At 35.3% G+C, this 13,733-nt stretch overlaps 1 protein-coding gene and 1 long non-coding RNA gene across 2 annotated transcripts in view; one reads left to right on the top strand and one right to left on the bottom strand.

Annotated features, from left to right (window-relative positions):
• The window catches only part of LOC149130311 (adhesion G protein-coupled receptor G6-like), a 564,593-nt gene that overhangs the window by 315,474 nt on the left and 235,386 nt on the right, over positions 1–13,733 (top strand). The window lies entirely within an intron of this gene.
• LOC149130314 (uncharacterized) lies at positions 2,559–8,504 on the bottom strand. The gene is made up of 3 exons (XR_016238970.1): positions 8,445–8,504; positions 3,133–3,204; positions 2,559–2,845 (listed from the first exon to the last, which is right to left on the bottom strand). It is a non-coding gene; the product is annotated as an uncharacterized LOC149130314 (long non-coding RNA).

Raw genomic sequence — 13,733 nt, 5'->3', positions numbered from 1 at the left:
TTATGATCTGCTTAATATTACCTGGCCAAGACGAAACATTGAAAGACTATATATTTTTCTTCGTATTTTATGCACAAATATACACATGCCCATACACACACTTTACACAGAATACCAAACAGCGATGATGTAGAATCCAAAGACTTGTAATGACGCACATTGTCACACAGGTATTCACATACACATATATAGGGAGAATGTGAGATATAGAGGGACAAACGAATGTTAACAAAGAAGTATGGAAAGATATTAAGAATGTGGAAATATATAGTCAAGGAAAAAGTATCAGCAAAACTGGTCCAACTTACAAACGTCTTAAGGCTGGAAGATTCGCAAACCACCCACTTTCAATTTTGACTATTTTATTATTCTTTAGACTTCTGAAAAAGAGAAGGGATTTGTCATAAATTTCAAATACTACGTCCAGCAAATTAGATGCAGAAATAGAAGTAATATAAATATAAGTGAAAGAATTAAGTGAATATGATTATGAAAATGATGAGTTAAGAATGTGATTAAAATAATGATGAGGGATATAATAATGTTAAGTGATGATGAAAGCAATAATGATTATGATGATGACATTGGTGGTGACGGATTTAGAGGTGGTGAAGTTGTTTCGGTCTGCTCGCAATGCAGCTCTGGTTTATGAGTGATAACGATGATAATGATGGTGAAGATGACGATGATGCTCATCACGATGATGATGATGTCAACTACAACAACGACGAGGATGATGATGATGATGATGATGATGAGGATGATAATGATGATGATAATGATGATGATGATGATGATTATTATTATTGTTGAGACTGCAGCTAATCCTTGTGATCATGATGAGGTGGAGGACGCTGATATAGAAAGTAAAAAAAAGCTATAATAAAAGAGGAGGATGAGAAAACGAAGAAAATTAAAGACGAGTAGATAGGGAGAAATATGGAAAAGATAGAAAAGAGTAAACTGAAACAGGGGACGTCTATATATCTATCATTCTATCCCTCTATCAATTTATCTATCACTCTATAGCCGGATATGTAGGTAGATAGATCGCCAGAGAGATAAAGCTACACACACACAAACAAATATATATGTCTATGCATATGTAATGTATATGTACATTCATTTATTCATGTTTTTCCATAGCATTTGTAACCGCATCCAGTTCTATTTAGCAATTATGTTAAAGGTGTGAGTGCCAGACAGACCAGGAGTGGAGAGAGCGTATCTCCCTGGAATATTCCTCTTCTAATGGGGATGGCTTTCGTTTTCACAAGTCCCTCTTTTGTTTCGAGCTGTAGCACTGTCTGCCATTTGTTCATCCAGTACCTTATGTATTTCATAATAATTGGTGCCACCTTGTTTATGGCTAGAGTTTCCAGAATCCACGTGTGGGGAATATTGTCGAAAGCCTTTTGGTAGTCCACCCAGGCCATACTGAGGCCTTTCTTCTTTCTGTGGCTGTCTTCAGTTATGACTTTATTGATCAATAATTGATCTTTACAGCCGTATGAGCACTTGCAGCATCCCTTCTGCTCTTCTGGAGACAGGTTGTTATTTTCCAGGTATTTACTCAATCTCTGCGATATTATTGCAGTAAATGCTTTGTAGATCGTAGGGAGACAGGTTATAGGTCTATAGTTTTGTGGTTTCTCCGTTTCCGTGGATTTGGGGATTAAGATGGTTTTCCCTTATGTGAGCCATTCAGGCATTGTCTCTGGATCTGCTACTATGTTGTTAAAGTTTTCTGCCAGCTTTTTATGCATTGCTGGCAGGTGTTTTAACCAGAAATTGGGGATCTTATCGTGTCCAGGTGCCTTCCAGTTGCTTAGTCTTTGCAGTGTCTGGGTGACCTCTTTTATTATTATTTATTATTATTATTTATTATTATTATTATTATTATCTGATTGACTTTTGCTTTGTTTTTGTACAAGCAGGTTCCAAATCTCCCCCAGAGACCTCAAGATACTACAAGTTAGAGTTTCATATTTGTGTTATGCCTAGGGTATCATATATTTGGTTTTGCACATAGAAATGTCCTAGAGAATGTTTAAGGAAACACGAAAATCATGAGTTAGTATTAAGATTTGAAATTACATAGACAGTATGTTACGTAGTTTATGGGCAGTTTCCATAAAAATCTCTCTTTTGAATTTCTGCCACTTTAGGGTTTCCTGATATATGAATCGCCCCTTTTACTATCATTCCTTGGGCACCTATGACAACAGGTATTGTTTTTGTCTTGAGATTCCATATATAGAAGGTGGCTGACTGTTTTTCCGTATTATTATTATTATTATTATTATTATTATTATTATTATTATTATTATTATTATTATTATTATTATTATTATTAATATTCTTATTATTATTATTGTTGTTGTTGTTATTATTAATATTAATATTATTATTATTATTATTATTATTATTATTATTATTATTATTATTATTCCCTGGATTGAAATTACGTCACTTATTGTGCAGTATTACTACAGTATAAGTCTGTTTTATCTACTTGAACAATATGCTCAGAGAAGGGCCGATCATCTTACCTGCTGTTCGGAAGTACATTTTAACAGCCTGTATACATGACTTAAGTATCTTTGTGCTATATCGAAAGTGCTATCTTCTTTCTCTTCTTTCCAAATAGCAACATCTTGATTTTCTTTTGTATCCATTCATTTATTCAATGTTGGTGTTTGTGCTTTGTAAGACCAATCAGCATATACATTTGTACAAACTTGTTAAACATCTTGCAGCCATTTTCACATTGCAACGCTACCAAATTTTTTTGTGACCGTGTTTTGACCTCGTAAAATATTTTTTATGATCTGCTTAATATTTCCTGCCAAAGACGAAACATTAAAGGACTATATATTTTTCTTCATATTTTATGCACAAATATACACATGCCCATACACACAATTTACACAAAATACCAAACAGCAATGATGTAGAATCCAAAGACTTATGATCACGCACATTGTCGCACACATGTTCACATACACATATATAGAGAGAATGTGAGTCACAGAGGGGCAAACGAATGTTAAGTAAGTATTATGGCAAGATATTAAGTATGTGAAAATATATAGTCAAGGAAAAAGTATCAGCAAAACTGGTCCAACTTACAAACGTCTTAAGGCTGGAAGATTTGCAAACCACCCATTTTTGATTCTGACGATTTTATTATTGTTTAGAAATCTGAAAATCAGAAGAGATGTATCATAAATTTCAAATATTACGTCCAACAAATTAGATGCAGAAATAGAAGTAATATAAATATAAGTGAAAGAATTAATTGAACATGACTATGAAAATGATGAGTTAAGAATGTGATGAAAATAATAATGAGGGATGTAATAGTGTTAAGTGATGATGAAAGCAATAATGATTATGATGATGGCATTTGTGGTGACGGATTTAGTGGTGGTGAAGTTGTTTCGGTCTGCTCGCAATGCAGCTCTGGTTTATGAGTGATAACGATGATAATGATGGTGAAGATGACGATGATGCTCATCAGGATGATGGTCATGACGATGATGATGATGTCAACTACAACAACGACGAGGATGATGATGATGATGATGATTATTGAGACTGCAGCTAATCCTTGTGATCATGATGAGGAGAAGGACGCTGATATAGAAAGTAAAAAAAAAAGCTATAATAAAAGAGGAGGATGAGAAAACGAAGAAAATTAAAGACGAGTAGATAGGGAGAAATATGGAAAAGATAAAAAAGTGTAAACTGAAACAGGGGACGTCTATATATCTATCATTCTATCCCGCTATCAAATTATCTATCAATATATAGCCGGATATGTAGGTAGATAGATCACCAGAGAGATAGACACACACACACGAACACACACAGACACGGACACACACACGCACACACACGCACACACATATACAAATATATTTGTTTATGCATATGTAACGTATATGTACATTCATTTATTCATTTAGCTCTTTGAGCAATTTTATAGCGGCCATATAACAGCACCACGTTTATTCGAAAACATCGACCCTAGGACTTATTCGTTGTAAGACTAGTAATTATTCTATCGATTCCTTATTCCGAACCGCTAAGTTACGTGGGTTTAAATACACCAACGTTTTTATCAGGCGATTTAGGGGAACAAGCACCGACACACACACAAATATATACATACACACACACGCACGCACACAGACGCACACGCGCGCACACACACACACGCACACACACATATATATATGTATGTATGCATATATTTGAGTGAGCTTGTTTGTTTGTGTGTGTGTATATATGTTTTGTGATACCCAATAATACATAACTATATGCTTGTGTTTGTGAATTCAAGCTCATTCAGTTTTCGAACTGACTGCAGCTAGCACCAAATGAAAAAGTGGTCTCCTCACGTGTGATATGTTGCTGTTGAGAGACTAATCTTAAATGTTTTAGTATGTCGAAGGAATTAGATGCAGGAAGATGAGAACACGAAGACGGAGTTGAGGAATTTGATGAAAGAGATGATGATAATGATGTGCAAAAAATATGACGATAAAGGAGATGATGAGTGATGAAGATTATGCTAATCATGATAATGGCGTTTAATTATACGGCGGTTGGTGGTGTTGGTGTGGTTGTGCTATCACTGTTGATGATGATGATGATGATGATGATGATGATGATGATGACGACGACGACGACGATGATGATGATGATGATGATGACGACGACGACGACGATGATGATGATGATGATGATGTAAAAAATAAGCAGTTTTTGATAACAAGAGCGGAGGATGAGGAGAAAGAAAGTTATATGTAGACGTTGATAAATAAGAAACAGATGAGTCGAAAGAGAAAAGGAAATTGTTATATATATATATATATATATATATATATATATATATATATATATATATATATATATATATATATATATATATATATATATATATGAAAATCGTCCATCACCTTTACACCAGCTTCATATATATTCAGGTATATATATATATATATATATACCTGAATATATATGAAGCTGGTGTAAAGGTGATGGACGATTTTCAGGTGTCTACTGGAAATGAAGAAGCCTATGATTCAGACAGTATTTCCATTGCTTTCTAGAACTTAATTCCATCTGTAAACAGGCTTATAAATGCCACGCTTGTGAAATTGTTTAAGTTTTGATGCGAAATGTGAATCCAACTCATTTTCAACCTCTTCTCTTGATGTCAAACTAAGACCATTCAAATGATTCCGTAATCCTCTAAAGAAGTGATAAATGGAAGAAGCAAGGTCTGGAGAATAGGGAAGATGAAGCAAAATTTCCCACCCAATCTCTTCCAAGAGATCTTTGGTCAGTCGTGTTGACTGAGGACGAGCATTAGCTTTCAAACAATGAGATTAGCGGTGTTTACCTAACTTCGTAATGGACAATTCCTTCAATATCCCACCATTCACTCAACATGATCTTCCTTTGATGAAGACCTCTTCATGGTTATTGAATAAATGTCCCTCCTCAACTGATCCACGATCGGCGGCGTTTAAAGTTATGGCAAAGGATCCAATTCTCATCACCTGTAACAAGCCTTCCTAAAAATCGTTCTTTCAGGTGTCCTGAAAGCAATGAAAGACAACAAGCAACACGCTGTTGCAGATTCTCTGGAGACAGTTCGTTCGGGACCCATTTTCCAACCATTAAAACCTTTCCGATCATTTTCTGTTGACACAGAACAATTATATAGGCTACGTTAATCTGTTCGTCAAAGTTTTCTATAACTATCGGTTGGATCTTCTGTGACAACAGCTTTCGCCTCTTCGTAATCAAGTTGTTTTGAACGACCATATTTTGGCCTGTCTTTCAAACTCAAATCCCCACTTCTGAAACGAGAAAACTATCTCCTGCAACTTCTACCGCACACTACATTATCTCCATAAACTCTCTGAAAAGACATTGCCGTTGTGCTTGCATTTGCGATCATTAAATGTGAGGAAAATGGGTGCAAATGTAGCACAAGATTATGGCTAATGCAATCAGAATCTGAAAGGAAAATGTATAATTCACATGTTGTGACATTCTTAAAGATGTTTTCTAAAAAATCGGCCATTACCTTTGCTCCAACCTGTCTTTCTGTATATGGTCAGTTTAGCGGGACTGATGGATGGCCACCCTACACTCGAAAAACAATGGGATATATTTACTAAATCTGAATGGAACTTGAACATTTCATGCTAGAATGTGCACACTCTGCTGGATAACAAAAGTGATTCTCGGCCTGAAAGTTGCACTGCACTTGTTGCTCGCAAGCTGAACCCCTATAACATTGATATAGCTGCACATTCATAGATGCATTTAGAAGGTGATGGTCAGCTTGAGGAAGTAGGAGCTGCATACACTTATTTTGGAAGGGAGAAGGAGAAGTATAGAGAGGCCGGTATTGGCTTTGCAGTTCGATGTGATATCGTTAAGTAGTTGAAGAAGCTTCCTGCTTTTATAAATGAATGTCTAATAACTCTACGATTGCACCTTAAATGTTGGCGGTTTGCAGCTCTAATATGTGCCTATACACCTATTCTGTCTGGTTGTGATGAAGATAAAACTATATTTTATACCTAGCTGAGAGCCATACTTAGGAACATCCACAATTCTGATAAAGACATTTTACTGGAGATTTCAATGCCAGAGTTGGTGCAGACTGACAGACATGGAACTCTCTAGGACGTTTTCGTTTAGGGAAAATGAATAGCAATGGTCTCATGCTGCTGGAACTTTACGATAAACGACGATTTTCCATCGTCCTCACTTATTTTATCCTCAAAGGCGATCGCACAACAAAGTGGATGCATCCATAGTCTAAAGTTCGGCACTGGCTGGATTATGTCATCATCCGCAAGCGTGACATCTGTGACATTTGTAATATCACATCCTTTCATGGATCGGAACTCTGGATAGAACACAGCATGGTGCGAACAAAGTTCTAGATGATGATTAGAGCGAAAGAGAGAAGAGGGCCCGTCAGCATTCCTTAGCGTGTGAATGTCTACAAGATATATGATGCTCTACTGAAGAAAGAGCTTCCGGCTCGGTTGTCCAGCATTGAAAATACTAGAGTATGGGAAGATTTTCGATACCAGGTCCTTGAATGTACCGCTGAAACACAGAGATATACAACACAGAGACTAGTTTAATGAAAACGATGCTGAAGTTCAGCGACTATCAGTTGTAATGCACCCTACCCACAAAGCATTACTGCACAGAGGACTTTCAGCTGTGCAGCGAAATCTAGCACATGCACACTATATCAGTGTAAAATCACTACTGCAGCGATCTCTCATGAAGATGCAGAACACTTCGTAGGAGGATCTTGCTCGTGATTTTCAAGCTGCTGCTGATGAAAATGACAGCAAGAAGCTTTACCATTTATGAAGCAAGATTATGGGACTTGGAGCTCTGTATCAGCTCCTTGGCTTTCCAAGAAGTCTTCTGCTCTATTTAGAAAATAACAGAAATCACAGGGAGCTGGGTTGAACACTTATCTGGACTCGTAAACCATGAGTCAGTTGTTTTATTTCAGTTATATACATTTCATTAGAGAAACATTTTAAAACGTCAAAGCTGCAGGCTACAAGACGTATGTATACGGTATTCATTGCATCAGCTTTTTTTCACATAGAAATAGAGTTATGTGGAGGCAGCTCATAAAATTCGATGGGGCACGGGAAATCGTATCACAACATTCAATATATTCAATATATTCTTAAATTTCTATCGGCCATTTTCTCATTCGAACAGCTGTAGCTTTTTCCGGAGCCGTAATTTGGCCTCAGTAACTTTCTGACAGAACACAGCCGACCTCTTTGGAAGAGCAAAATAAATTACTTATGGTCTACTTACTGTCACGAACATGAACAGGTAAATCAAGAATGGCGTGAACGAAGAAAGTTAAAGGAACATATAATTGACCCATGAAAATATACAAAACTGGATGAAAAGGTATTAGATGGTACACAACCATTCACCACAAATGTGCAAGGAACGAGCAAACAGCAAATCAACTCAAACCTAAAAATTGTATACTATAAAGTTCAGTTACTGATCAATTTAGAACGCTATAAAATTTTAAAAAACCGTTAGAGCAATAATCATCAAAATAAATAAAGAATGAAATCATACCGTAGAAAAAAAAAATTAAGATATTAATTATAACGTTCAAACTAGAGGAACCCGGTTAAACAGTAGCACACTTAAAAAATAATAATGATAATGTTTCTTAAATAAAATTCCCTCTAATACACTCTAGCACACACCATTATACACAATCAAATATATATATATATATATATATATATATATATATATATATATATATATATATATATATATATATATATATATATATATTATATTAAATACACTGAAGAAAATTAAACAAACCCAGCGGTACCTACGTTAGCGCAGAATGTAAACAAACGGTCCGCACTGAAAAAGATCGGTCTCCACCGAAAAAGTCCCCAAACAAAACCATGCCTCATACACATCGTGACGTCATAATACACCTATCTATATTCTTAATATATTCACTATACATACTTATATACACACATATATATACATACAGGCACATACATATATATATATATATATACATATACACATACATATACACACACATATACATACACATATACACACTTACAAACATACATTCGCACACACACATACACACACACATATACACATATACACATACATATACACACAGAGACACACATATACATATATATATATATATATATATATATATATATACATATACATATATATGCACATATACATATATATATATATATACACACATACATATATATACACACACACATACACATACATATATATATATACACATATATACATTTACATACACACATAGATATACATACATACACATACACACACATATACACACACACACAAACACACACACACACACACACACACATATATATATATATATATATATATACATATACACCCATATACATATAATAATAATAATACTAATAATAATAATAATAATAATAATAATAATAATATATATATATATATATATATATATATATATATATATATATATATATATATATATATATATATATATATATATATATATATATATATATATATATATCAAAAAATAAGCAACACGGATTTTAAAGGTGATTGCAGTACGCACGTTTCATGCTACTTCAATTTATTTAAGTAATGCGATCATTATTCGGGTGCCTACGCATAAGTACCATATTCAAGCCTTGAATCTATATATATATATATATATATATATATATATATATATGAATAATGTGAGGAAAACGAGTTTCCAAATCGACCAGGTACACAACCTTTAGCATTACATGAATTTCATTAGGGAGAATATATACCGTGTATTCCACATCACCATATTATGCAGTGGGGACATGATCATAATATATTTATATGTTGGAAAACTCGTGGTATTTATACGCACATCAAGAATTGATAGTTGAGGATAAAACCAGTACAATGGCAGGGTATAAAATATACTACCTTAATTAGCCCGTACTTGAGTCAAAATTATCATTCGAAAAGGATATTTTATAGTTAATTATTCCGTATGGGGCTCAAGTGATGACTAATATTATTAAGGAGAGACTAAATATTGTAAGAGTGTCTTTTAAAAAGGGCAACATTTATTCTAATATATTTCCCATTAAAACCATAAGAGTGGGATATTCAACATCGAGAAATGTATGTAATATCATCTCCTCAATAAATAATAAAAAATTAAATAACTATTATAACACGCACAATAAATAATGGCTTTAGCTATAATATATCCGCTACTGATGGAAGTCATGATTCACATATAGTTAAATGCTCATGTCGTGATAAGACTACATGTAAGCTCTCGAATAATTATAATATTCATAATGTAATTTATAAATATATAGTAAGTTCTAAGAACGATAATAATAAAAATATAAATAAGGTATATATAGGATCTACAGCTAATGGAAATTAACAAAGGATTTCTCAACACTACCAGACTTTCAAAAATCCTAATTTAAGTAAGTCCACAAGTTTAAGTAAATATATATGGGAATTGACATCTAGAAAAAGAGAGTACACTCTTATTTGGAGTATAATAAGTAGAGCCCGCTCTAAAAATATTGGGAATAAAATGTGCTTGTAATGTATAACAAAATTTATGGAACTGCTACAGTCTAGAGACGAATTACTAAATACATACGATGAAATAGGAGCAAATGTAGACACCAAAGTAACTTTACTTTCAATAAAATGAAATATTGAATTGTTTTTTTTTCTGCTCTAATGCTGTGTTCATATCCAATCTATCCTCTTCCCCTTTTTTCTTGGTACACACAGTCTGTCCGTGTCACTTTTTTGGTGAATTAACCCATATTTAGTCAGCAACTTCCTTGTCTTTCTGTCTCAACTACACCACCTTAAATGTTTCTGTCATTTCTTTATCCATCAATTTATCTATTTCCAATATCTTCAAGTACTTATACCCCTCTCTTCTATCTGTTTTATAATCTCCCACGATGGTATCGCTAGCCCGTCCATACATTTGATTTTGCTTCTTTTCAAGACTAACACGCCATACGTTTACAGTCCGAAGTCCAATATGATATCAGCTCTGAACGTATACACCGTATCTACGAGGGAATTGACTTGGAATTCATCTCTACCATGAAGTTTGAAGTCATTCATGGATAACAAGTGGTTGACACTTTGTTAGCGGCTCTTGGATTAATTCCCACACTTTTACTTTCCCCCGAATCAGTCTTAGTGTTATCATGAACAGTACAAAGATGAATGTGGACAGGCAGTCGCCTTGGAAGATGCCTTTCCTAATTTCTAATGCCCCTAAACTTCTATATGGTGTCAGATCCAGCCTACATTTCGCCATACAACATCCAATACAATACCAAATAGGTTCATATATTCCATAATCCAACAATGTGGGGTCATATCGTACGCCTTACGGTTATCGATCCATGGCATGGCAAAGTTAGCTTTCCTTCTCTTGCAGACTCTAAGTACATTTTTTCTCATGGTTGCACTGAATCATAGAATGCCACAGTATCCTTGCATTATCATTTTCTATGATGCCTTTGGGTTTGTGATCGTACCAATTTTTTCCTGTCAAGTCTATACATGTTGCAAAGTGTCCAATGGACAATCCTTGCTATATTGTCGTGGCGTCTCATATATTCATTTTGGGCTAGTGGCATACATTGGCTGGTAATATGCTATACGGTTTCACAATTTTGTCCAGAGATTCTGCACTTCTCACTTCCTGGTGTGTTGTCTATTCTGTATTTTATATATTTTTTCTTAGTACTTGCTCTTGGGCAGCACAGATTAGACCCCCCCCCCTCCGTTTCCGGTTTTAAATCACTTTTAGTCATCCACAGCCATTTTATTCTCTGTCTATCTTATCTTCAACATCCCTATGAAATTGTCCAGGCATTCTTTCTTTACCCACCTATTTTCAGTTTCATTCGTTTTCAATTGATTGTACAGTGCTTTATCTTTGCAATCTTTCATCCTACACACGCCTGACCTTTTTACTTCTACTAATAGCGGTTCTGTGGCATCATTCTTTGCATACCATTTTACGTTGTTTTCTTCTGCTCGAATGCTGTGTTCGCATCCAATAAGCCCTCTGTCCCCTCTTTTTCTTGGTATATACAGTCTGTTTGTGTCCTTTTTTGGGTGGAGTATCCCATATCTAGTTAGCAACTTCCTTGTCTTTCTGTCAAAGCTGTTTAGATCGTCTACTGTCCATGCGATTACCGCTGCTCCATATCTAAGGAGTGAAACCGCCTAGGTGTTGATAGCTTCAATCTTATACCGTCCGTTTAATTTCCACTTAAGGAACAGTCTCAGTCTGCGCAAGTTCTCCACCTTAAAATTTTCTGTCATTTCTCTCTCCATCAATTTATCCATTCCAAAATCCCCAAGTACTTATAGCCCTTCTCTTCTATCTGCTTCACAACCTCCCCCGGCGGTATCGCTAGCCCATCCATACATTTGATTTTGCCTCTCTTCAAGACTAATACACCACATTTTTCAGTCCCGACTCCATTCTGATATCAGCACTGAAGGTATACACCGTATCAACGAGGGAACTGACTTGGGCTTCATCTTTTCCATGAAGTTTGAGGTCATCCATGAATAACAAATGGTTGACTTTTTGTTGGCGACCTTTGAATACATAGCCAGCTTTTGCTTTCCCCAGAATCAGTGTTTGTGGTATCAAGCACAGTACAAAGATAAGTGGGGACAAGCAGTCCCCTTAGAAGATGCCCCTCCTGATTTCTACTGTCCCTAAACCTCTTCCGATTGCTGTCAGTTCCGTCCTCCAATTCGCCATACTTTTTTTTCAAGCAATCTTTCAACATTCGATGCAATACCAAATAGAGGGCTAAAACAGCATTGACAGGAAGTGTAGCTTCTCCGATAGATACATTAGAATTCTTCTTGAAGAATATGACTTCGCTATCCAATAACAAGAGATAGCTACTAAATACCTGAGGTGACAAACTAGAGGGACAACGGTGCCACCAAATATCCACGTCATGATAAAAGAATATCGGCTCTGCTATACCAGTGTAGAAGATATCACTCACATCATTAGCAGATACCCCAAAATGCTTATAAAATACTATCTGCCGCTACGTATGACATATTTCTAAGGCAAAGACTATTTACAAAGCTATCCGTTGGAAGGACTGCCTTGACGTATACATCAATGGCATCTCAGAACCAGCATGTATTCACACCGTTAAAAAGAAGGAGCATTGATAGAACACCCAAATAGAAACATCAATTTACGGTAAACTTAACAGACCTGATGTTGTTTTGTGGGACAGTGAACAAAAGTCAGGTACTGCCGCAGAGGTCAACTGGCCTGCAGATGTGAATGTACAATCAAAAGTCCAGGAAAAAGTGAACGTTTATGGCGAATTAATGCGGAACTTACAACTCTTGTAACCTTACTATGTATTTTCATTTGTACCTATCATCATAAGTGCACTAGGTTATATATCAACAAATGTATACTAAAACCTAGAAATACTCGGTTTCACGGAAGAAGAGAGAGAGGAATTGATCCTTATGTGAAGAGAGAAAGGAACTGATCCTTGGATGTACGCATCGAGAGTTCAACCAACAAGCTAACTCAACCGTATATTTGCAAACACCGGGAACTCATTTAACTGAAAATATCTTGTCGCTTTGTTAGTAACCGGCTTGAAATCTCTCAAGAACTCAAATTAAATACAACGAAAATCATACATACATACGTGCATATATAACTCGAAGCGACAAGACGGATGTTTGGAAAACTGAATACTTGTAGAGTAGTTCTGAACTGTAAGAGGACATCCATTATCACAGTCGTGGAATGCATGCGTAAGCAGAAGAGCAAAGAATACCGAAAATAGTGTGGGAGTAGGAACATCGATTTGTCAGTCGGAATTTTGTGAGACAGTTTTCTGTTTAATACAACCCGTGCAACCGCTTAGATATGGAAATTAAAAATAAATCAATATATATTGAAAAACCGTTTACCTGATTTCATACCTAGTAACATATCGGCTTCCTTTACTACAACATAAATTGGTGTTTAAAGCCGTGAAATCAACACAATAAGGTATTTGCTTAGAACA

The sequence above is a fragment of the Octopus bimaculoides genome, chromosome 29 (assembly GCF_046866305.1).
Source record: "Octopus bimaculoides isolate indiv1 chromosome 29, ASM4686630v1, whole genome shotgun sequence".
NCBI classification, from domain to species: domain Eukaryota; kingdom Metazoa; phylum Mollusca; class Cephalopoda; order Octopoda; family Octopodidae; genus Octopus; species Octopus bimaculoides.
Note: the sequence above shows the minus strand (reverse complement) of the source record. Positions and strands in the feature narration are given on the sequence as shown.